Source organism: Euprymna scolopes, chromosome 11 (assembly GCF_053919585.1).
Source record: "Euprymna scolopes isolate OS-2025 chromosome 11, ASM5391958v1, whole genome shotgun sequence".
In the NCBI taxonomy this organism is placed as follows: domain Eukaryota; kingdom Metazoa; phylum Mollusca; class Cephalopoda; order Sepiida; family Sepiolidae; genus Euprymna; species Euprymna scolopes.
In genome coordinates this window covers 71,517,196-71,527,644 of record NC_136492.1, presented here as the reverse complement: position 1 = coordinate 71,527,644, position 10,449 = coordinate 71,517,196, and the positions used below count along the sequence as shown (strand labels likewise).

General features: G+C 35.3%; 1 protein-coding gene across 2 annotated transcripts in view; it reads right to left on the bottom strand.

Annotated features, from left to right (window-relative positions):
• Positions 1–10,449, bottom strand: part of LOC145287902 (arrestin domain-containing protein 2-like) — an 867,795-nt gene that overhangs the window by 695,852 nt on the left and 161,494 nt on the right. For both annotated transcript variants that reach the window (XM_080135843.1, XM_080135842.1), the window contains exon 2: positions 7,874–7,975. The gene's annotated coding sequence lies outside the window, so the exon portion shown is untranslated. The remainder of the gene's footprint in view (positions 1–7,873; positions 7,976–10,449) is intronic.

Sequence of the window (10,449 nt, the reverse complement as noted above, 5' to 3'; positions counted from 1 at the left end):
GTTACAAGAAATCTTTGTTGATATAATTCCAATCGAGATCAGCCGATTCAGTTTTGCCTTAGATTCGCCGTCAGTCAATCAGCTTTAACATTTATGAAATCTCATTGTTACAAGCGTAGGTTGGATGGATGCATCAGTTCATATGTAACGTTGTCTGGGAACCACCATGTTGTAGCCTCGGTCGCAAAGTAGACAAAAAATAGAAAACGACAGTTGTTAGTTTCCCCTGTACTCTTTTACATTCATATACAGCATTAATGTGCAATACAGCCACAATGCAAGTGGTCCTAACGATCTGTCTTTATTCTAAGAAGATCACAGAGTCTACAGTTCGCGTCACTGTACATTTTATCTACGTAACCTCTATCATATAACTCAAGATGCCGTCCGTGCCACTTTGTAATAGGCTTCATCTGTTAATAGTTCTGTCTCATTTGAATGATTTTGATAAGGTGCAGAGACAATAATTTTACTAGAATAATACATATCTACGTATGTCATTAGTTGGTAATAAAAGTCTCTTTGTCTGTCACGCTTACGTTTCAAATGGAAGATTGTTGGCTTGTCTTGGCTATGTTTGAAAATAATGTTCGTCGGTTTGTCACGCTTAGCTTTAAAATAAAGATGTTCTGGTTCTGTGACGCTTAAAATTTAAATAACGTTTTCGTTGATCTGTCATGATTAAGTTGGAAATAGGTGTGGCCGACCAACGGAGGTTCTATGTTAAAAAAAAGAAATGTTTAAAGTTTATCATATTTACGTTGAAAATAAAAAAAATTTTTTGTCACACTCAAGTTTGTAAACAAAGCTGTCTGTTTGTGTGCTACAATTTAGTTTGAAAAAAAAAGGCTTATGGTTTGTCACGCCTGAGAGAATATTCGCTCATTTATTACATCTAAATTGAATGCAGAAGGTAGACTTGTCTATCAAGCATGAGTTTGAAAAAGAACGTAGTTTTGTCTATGATGATTAAGTTTAAAATTGAAATTTTGCCCGTTTGTCACACCTATGTTTTTAATAGAACTTGTGTCGATCTGTTACGCCTGAATTTGATATAAAAATTTCGTCGCTATGTAACATTTAAGTTTGATGTAGGTTCGGTTACTCTGTCACACTTATGCTTAAAAATGTATATGTTATTCCGTCACGCTAACGTTTGCAATTACCTTTTTTAGGCTGCCAGGTTTATTTTGAATACTATGCATCTCGAATAGGGGATATTTTATTTGTCCCATCCGTGTTTGTTTGTCACGCATAATTGATAAATAAAATTTACACCATTAAACGCGCAGATTACATGGGCGTATCTTCAGAATATTCGTCCGCGTTTTTTCTTTCCTTTTTATAATTGTATAAAAAACTGATTGGTTAGGAATATGTAAAGTGTTCTCTCTGAGGATCTCCTCCATATTTCCAGATTGAAGTTTCCCGTGTTTGAAAAATCTATATTTTTTATATGTTTTATTGGTTCTCATTTTTTAAAAATCTTTTGCATTTAGTTATTTTTTGTTTTATTTATTCTATTTATTTGGAAATTTTACACGAATCTCCATAAATATTTTTGTATCGTTTCTTTTATACTTTGTCAAGTTAATCACCTTCTTACATATGACATATTGACCCTTTTCATTGTTCGATACATCCAATCATGATCAATTAGAATCAATTAGAAGACCCTGACTATCAGTCACTCTGTAACTCCATCTGTCACGGTTAAATTTAATATAACATTTTCAAGACTAACCGTCTTTTATACTTACAGTGTTTTTCATAAAACATGTATAACGCTAGTCGATGAAAGCTCCCAAAATTGATTAAATAAAATACAGGTGAAATATAGGTGCATGCCACGCCGAAACAAAACAAAAATACTTTGCTATTCAAGTTCAGTTTACATCCGAAAACTAACGTGTTGAATAGCGTCTCTGATAAACCTGTAAATCGATGATTAATTGTCAAAGATTGCAGAAAAATTCAACATTATATCGAGCAAAATTAAACGTGGACATATTTTAATCCAGTATTATCTTTATGATTGATAAAAAAATATTCACATTCTGTGAAACTGCAGTAAATACTAAGTAAATAATTTTATCACACACACAGATACACATAGACACCTACACACCTACAGACACTAGTGTTTCATCCTTTCGGGAATCATCAGTGCAGGGTGTCACGATTACCACCGGTCGCGAGATTCGGACCCGACCACGAAGCAATCTCGGACGCCATTAGCAAAAGACAAACCGTTCAGTCAACATTACCCGCAAGAAATATAAACCAAATTTACATTCATATGAATCTTAAATATCATTGAAGACGGCCAAGAGTGTTCTTATGATTGTAACATCATGATCTGCGCACGTCAGCTTAAGTAACTGACTTATTTCATTTCAACGTAAAGTGCTCGACAATAAACACCAGAGTGGTTAAAGAGGCACACACGCACGCGCGCACACACACACACGCGCGCGCACACACACACGCATATATATATATATATATATATATACATATATATATATATTTATATTGTTGTGGTAGGATCCACCTAATTAGCATACGTGGAGTGTCAACCATATAAATATGGTTGGTACCATAAAGATGGGAGAGGCACAACGAAAGACCCAACGAGAGACTCAGAGAGGCAACGAGATCGAGAGTCGACGACTACCCAGCGAACACTTTCTCCAGGGACGGTCTCTCCTTGACTATACCAATGGATTCTATGTAAATATTGTATATACTTTCTTGCTCTCAATATATCTGCTCTCCCTTACCTTTTGTGTTGTAGTTCTTTATTTCCATGTGTTCAGTCGAGATTCAACACATATATACTCACACACACAAACACACATTCTCACTTTATAGATATAGAGATATGTAATTTATTCAGAACAGATTGAATATGCCTTCCACTATTCAAACATGGTCAGGGATTAATATTATCAGAGAGTTCAAGTATATTCTGTATCAAATTACATCTCCTAAATCTAATAAGAATAAAAACTTATCTCGTCCGTATATTAATATTTTATCAAAGTTGCATGTAGTATGTACCCGCTTTTATAAAAACAAAAAAAAAAATGTACGTGTGTAAAAAGATTTTATTCGAAAGCTGTTTTTAGTCCCGTGCAAGCGACTCTATGTCACTCCGTCGGTCTCTCGGTCGGTCGGTCGGTCGGTCGGTCGGTAACACTTTTGTGCTTGGCCTTTTTGGTTAAGATCAAAGGTCTGTTGTTAATAGATGCTGTTCTTAGCTTTTCTTGGTCTTTTAGCCAAGATCAAAGTGTAGCATCTGTTCCGGCAGATGCTGCAAGCTATGACTAGCTATGACTAGCAAAGACCAGATGTGGGGGCAACCCCACATGCCTGACCATTAACCAGCTCCCATTTCCCACCTCTCGGGAGCTGGTCCCCTTTTTCCCTTCCCCCTCCCTTCACTCCTCACATTAAAAATCGGCCTTGTGCCTAATTTGCTCAGTGGGGGAGCAAATAAATGCCATCTGTTCTTACTAATGCTCTACTTATGTTTGTAACTTTGTTATATAAAGTGGGGGATCACGTTTCTGTATTAATTTAATGTAAAATGATAACCCACTTTACAACCAGTCATTCTCAAAGCCATTCAAATCATTCTGCACATCATTCAAGTAGTTTTTGAAGGATTCCAGTTATTTTTTAAGCATTCAAGTCATTCTGAAGGTCATTCAATTCATCCATAACTTTATTTAAGTCATTCTAAGTCATTTACTTTTTATTTATTTAAGTCATTTCAGCCCATTTTTCGGTCATTTTAGTTTATCTTTAAGAATTTCATGTCAATCCTACATTCATGCATTTATTCATTACACGAGAGCACGAGACTAATGGTTATCGGTCTTGTTTCTTAATAAAGCAAATCGACCACTGGTCCATGGATTATCAACACCTTTGAATACACAAGGCTATTAGGATATACGATTATGATTAAAAAAGATATAAGAATTGATATTACCTCGCTGAAATTATGGGCTTAGAAATATATTAGCTGATGTTACGCTTACATTATGTACTTCTCTTATTATCAAACGTTAATCTATATAAAGAATATTCTCAGGTATTTTATAGGGTTTCATCTTTAACACACATTAATAAAGAATCTAATTTCGATTTACAGTTGTAAATGAATTGTTATCAAATCAAATTATATCATCTAATCGACTAAAACAGTACTATTTTTATAATGCATTTAAACAACTGATATGCTTTTTATTCATTCAAACACTATTTAGCTGATAATATATTTACAAGGAGAAGGCAAATTATAGTTATTATTTAAAAAAAAAAAATTTCCACCATTTTTAATGGATGAATGAAAATATATAATAATCGTTTTATTTATTTAAAGAATACTTAACTGAAAATAACAATATCTTTTGCGGACATAGAACCATTAATTTACTTTCTTATTTGCGTGCAAAAGGAGTCATCTAGTCTACAAAATCATAGATAAAAAATAGTCACTGCTCTTTAAGGGGCCTCTTTAAAAGCTGCGAATACTTGAAAGCGATAAAGAAACTAGTCGTGGTGTGAGCGATATGATCTTGACCTGACTTGACTTTCTTGTTTACCGCAGTATGCAAATGTCGATGATTCCGTTCAGTCTCGAAGGACAAAGAATACCCTCTCTAGGCATAGCTGCGCGTGTAATTGTGAGGTAAGGCCTGCGCAATCCGTACCGACACCTCTCCTGAATCGGCATTGTTCGAGTCACGTGACAAGGAGAAGTCCAATGACAATGATAAGAGATAAACGAAGAACACATACAGCGCCCGGAAGTCCCAAATAGTCACCCATTTAGTACTGACCAGGTTCAACGTTGCTTACCTCCAGTGATCCAAGACCGCGAACCGTCAACGTAGTTATGCCGTATTGTTTGAGAACAGAATTCCACGACTTATCATTAGCTTGGGTAAGTTTTACATCCATCAAGAGCGACATAGCTGCCTCAGTTTTTCTCGCATCGCTCTATCCCTTTAGTGGTCGCTCTTTTGCTGATTCATCTGACATGCCATTATTTCGCAACGATATAATTATGCACAATAAAAGTCAGGAAAATATGAATAATCTAATTTTAGTTAATAATACAAAATAATTAATAAAGGTCGTAAAAACATACAACCAAAAACATATAATTTATATCTAACGCATTACAATATTATTCTCTACCTAACTCTCTAAGCTTTATCCTGTGGAAACGATTAGGTGGTGTTTTTGACAATTTAAAACAAACCTTAATCGTTTATACACGTTAAAACTAACCGCGTTTCGCAATACGAATTTTCTTCCACACGTTACAACTAGCCGTGTTCAATCGAGAATTCAATTCTAGTGCGTTTAGTATAAACAACGAAAGAAAGAAGTAGATAAAATAAGTATACATTTAAAAAATGAAGGGAAGAAATTGTTATTGAACCATGCAGATCCTAATATAGGCCAACTGTATTTGTCCTTGTGTCTCATCCAATGTGTCCATCAATATAGATTGATTTGACGCGGCTGGGATTTTATAAATTTCATATAGCAGGCATTATAGAGATAGGTTGAAATCAGATTGACGACGCACTATGAAGTCGCCAGGTTTTTATAACATCGTTTTCAATTTTACACGTCTCGCCGCGAGTAGAAAAAGGCTGATATAAATGCTTTTAAATGTGGAAAACTTGGTCTTTCGAAAAAGACTTTTGTCATTGTGCCACAGGTCACTTAGTATATGTGCAGCATTCTTTAAGAAATAGAAAGATTGTACGTATAATAATATTAACCATGTTAGACACCGGTAACACGTCTACATGTACAGATCGATGGGGAAACAAATACATGTTTGATGTACATATTGATTTATTTCCTTAGAAAACGCTTCTACAAAATACTTTCACACGGTGAGAGACGAACCGTTATTCTTATTTAGAAGCAGAAACATGTGCGAAATCTATTTCAGAATATTACACATGATTGTCAATTAGACTTAATGACACATATTCAGTATATTTGGCCAGAAATGTATCTGCTAAGTGTGTTAATTAGCTATTTTGCTTTCGCTTCAGATAATTAGTTCAACCTAATGTAATTACATTGATTAGGGGTAAAGAACGCATATGTTGGTGTGGACAAAGGTCGTCAAATATATTGGCGCCGACTTCGGATATAAGTGATCTTTATTACACTTTCAAAGACCTCAAATGACTGACTGTATGCGTACGAGAATAACAGCGGCTAAGTGGTTAACAGCACGGACTAAACACCTGCGCGTACCAGGTTCAGATCCTGTTCCTTCCACAGAAATACGTTTATCATAAACAAGACATGACCTTGTGCTTAACCTCCTGAAGTCAGGTAAAATAACTGCGTTAAAAAGAATTAGGATTAGCAGAATAGATAGTAGTTAGACGGTTAGTAAGCTTCATATAGGTATGCCGGGTTAATGACATCTTCACGCTTAACGATAAAAAAATTATTTGAAACTTAAGCGTGACACGTCGGCTAATATGCTAATCCAACTTAACATTCGTAGGCCAGTGAAATTTTATTTCAAACTGAACACGAAGAGTCTATTTTAAACTCTAGACTGATGGACGAAAACATTTCTTTTTCAAATGTAATCGTTATAATAATGATTGCTCAATCCAATGCTGGCAGACCAACGAAATTATATGTTGAATTAAAACCTGAAAAACTGACGACAATGCTATTTTAAGCTTAAAACAATATGACTAACCAAATATTACTTCAAATTTAAGCAGAACTAAGCAATTGAAAGATAAAGTAAAACTTAATACTTTCAACGAAAGGAAAGAAAGTAAATATAAAATTGAAGCTTAACAAACTGGTTAAAAGGATATTTCAACTCTAAGCGTGGCACACTAGTCTAAGAAATTGATGAAATTAAGGGTAAATGAGATGGGAAATTTAGATGTAGAGCATTGCTACGCGTGGCTTGGTGAAAAGTAAAAACGGTTCTGTTGGTATTTGACTTGAACGCCACTATGTTGTTGTTAGTAGGAAGCACTCCCAGCATATAAGGTTCAGCACATGGGATGTTCCTACAAAAAAGCCCAACTTGTCGAAGTTCTGTATCGTTCTATGTGTATAGAGAAAGAACAGAATATTCCCTGCTTTGGTGGTAGCCCGACGAGTATTTTTTGTGGGTGGCTTACAATGGGACGCTATTAATTGTCACTCAGTAGAGCACCTACTATGAATATAACAATACAGTTTAGAAAGCCTAACAGAATCGCTTTTGTAAGTTGCGGCTGAAGGAATAGAACATTATTTACGAATAAAAGAAAGAAAAAGAGAATGACGGAAAAGTGTATACGTCAATAAATCGTATTATGCTGAAAAAGAAATTAATTAGAAATGAATAAGATATAAAATAGAATGAAGACTAATGGGTGGGAGGAGATAGATAAAAGAAAGAAATAAGAAAGATTAAGTGTTGTTTCGTTTGGTGGCATCTCGACCCTTTTGGGGGGGGGTTTATTATTTTTTTGCATAAGTATTTATGTTTCAAGCTCTTAGTATGTACAAATATTTATGTATGATGGCCTGAAGAGACCATTCAGTCCCAGTGTTTCAAGATCAGACCCATAGAGGCAACCTCTAAAGAGATCATAAAAAGGTGCGGGAAAACAAACAGAGGGGTGGGTGGATACTACCAAGAGCTGTACTTCAGGGAAAATTGTACAAACTGGAGACAGAAACGAAAACAATAATACTAAAATGTAGAAATGGGAAGTTTAAATAATAATAAAATGGTCAAATGAAATGGAAACAGTGGATAAACAGAAATAGTTTTAAATAAAGAGGAAGGAAGAACATTTCTTACCTTTGACATAAATTCTCCATTAAGTCAAGAACAGAAATGAAGAAAGATGTGATGAAAAAAAACAACTGTGCTGCTATTCCTGGTATAAACCGCAGTTACGCCCTGAAAGGAAAAAAAAATACCATCAGCATCGTCATGAGCAGCAGAGAAAGATGAAGAAGCAGAAACAGTGGCATAATTTAGATAATAATAAGCGTTTGCTCCCTCTTTGAATATATGTATATATATATACGAGGTTCCCTCAATTTCTAGACATTTTTTGTACAGGCATTTAAAATTGTCGTAGACTCTTGAAAATTCAGTAAGTTATTGCTATATATCTGATGATTTGCAATGAAAGCTAGGTCAACTGCGATGACCCAGAGACCAAGAGACAGAGTTGGAAGCATTAAAAATATTTAATATATGCGTATGTTGTATAATATAGTCAAAAGAATTTAAGTCCAATAAGTCAACTGTGCGTCATGAGCAGATTACTGGAATCTGTGTTAAATAAAGACGTAGTCAACTACCTTAGTAATAATAATCCTCTTAATGTCATGCATTATGGCTTCCGTTCTGCTAGATGCACAGCAGATGTGCTAACGGTTAGATCTTATAGGATTAGCGAATCTCTCGACTTGGCATATCAAAGGCTTTTGATAAAGTATGGTATAAAGGTCTGCTTTACAGAATCTCCAGCAACGGTATGGCTGTAAATGGCTTCTAAATTATTAAATCATTTCTCTCTGATAGGTTAATAATAGTAATAGTTGATGGTCAGAAATCAGAAGCTCGCATTATTAATGCTGGAGTTTATCAGGGGTCCATCATGGGCCCAACCCTCTTCCTGATCTACATCAATATCTTCCAAATCACACCCTAAGATCATTCGTAGACATTTATACTAACGACCCTACCATTTATGGCACCACACCAAAGGCCGTAATTGACCAATTTCTGTCTGATTCTGTCTGATTCTCTCTCCTCTGATCTTGAGCCTGTGGTACAATCGGGAAAAACGTGGCTGGTTACATTTAATGCATCTAAAACCAAGCTTCTATCTTTACATCATCAACGCCCTGGTCTCCGATTTGGCATCAATTGAAATGAACCGTTCTCGTCTCGGGGAGGATCCATGTTTTGACAAACTTTTGAGATTAAGCTTTACTCCTGATCTGAAATAAAACACGTACATTAAATCCGTTGCCGATGTTGCTGGAAAAAGGGTGGGCACCATTCTACATTTCCAATAGATATCTTACTGCTGATACAATTTTGTACCTATATGAGCCAGGTACGTTCAAGAATGGAGTAGTGTTGCCATATCTGGGCAGGAGCTGCTAAAAAGATTTTATTCTGCCTTAACAGAGTTCTAAAATGGACTTCGTAGCCTAGTGGGAAATTCTCTTTTCTCTTTCCTGAAACCTCTTTCCCACAGAAGAGACGTTGCGAGCCTGTCTCTGCTTTATTGCTATTTTCGTGGCAAGTGCTCGTCTGAGCCCCAATATAAGCCCCCCTCGCTAAACTTTCACGAAAAAAAACTATTTTACCTGAAACCACTATAAATAATTTCCCCACCTACATTTTATCTGTGCCTAAATCTAAACGAAGATTCCATGAAAAAAAACGTATTCTTTTAACTGTACGCCAGTCGTACTCTTTTCTCTTTGCCTGCTTTCCAAGCTGACTACGATTTGGTCGTCTTCAATTCCAACGTAGAAAAATACTTGATTAGCCGTCCGGTTAATTAATCCAACTTACCAACTTTCCAATACTAACGATTACTACGATATTGCCCCATTGATTACTGTAAACTCATTGACCTGTATCCTCGAGTGGCTTCTGGCCATTGATAAATAGTAACTTCTATATGAAAAAAGCAATGTTTCATAATAGAAAAAAAAACTCTGTATTTATTATTTTTTCAATAATTTTTTTTCTTAGTTTGTCACCTTTGTGATATGTTGGTATGAAAACCAACGTTCTTAGTGTAGTATAAACCAGAGTAGGAAGAAGCTTTTTTCATTGAAAAATATTCTCACATCGTAATACCATACAAGGTCGTAAGTCGGGTTGACTGGTAGTTTGGTTAGCTTAAGGGGATAATTTTTGTTATAGACTTATCTCTTTCTTACTAAACGTGTTATGTGGAGCAGTAATACAATGCCAACTCACATCGTACTTTTATTCTGCAGTCTGGCCCACCTACATAATACTTGTCAAAGACGGGCATAAATAATCTAAAACCTTAATCGTTCCCTTATAATACTCATCAAGTAACTTGTTTTTCTTTTCTTTGCAATGACCCGAGAGAAAATTGAACGTTGACATACCGCTTCATTGGCGAATGCTCTAAATCCTTATTTCAAATGATAACAATAGAAACGCAATAGAAATCCGTTTTATCTTAATTTTTTTTTATTCTGGTAGAGGTAAGCTAGATATAGAAATGTTGTCTCTAGTAAACTACTTCGAAGAAATCCGCATAGTTCGATTTCCCGTTTTATGTTTTATGTGATATGGAAAAATATCAAAGCTATTTATTTAAATCGACAGTGCTTAATGCATGGTATAATCTTCTCCGTAATATAAAT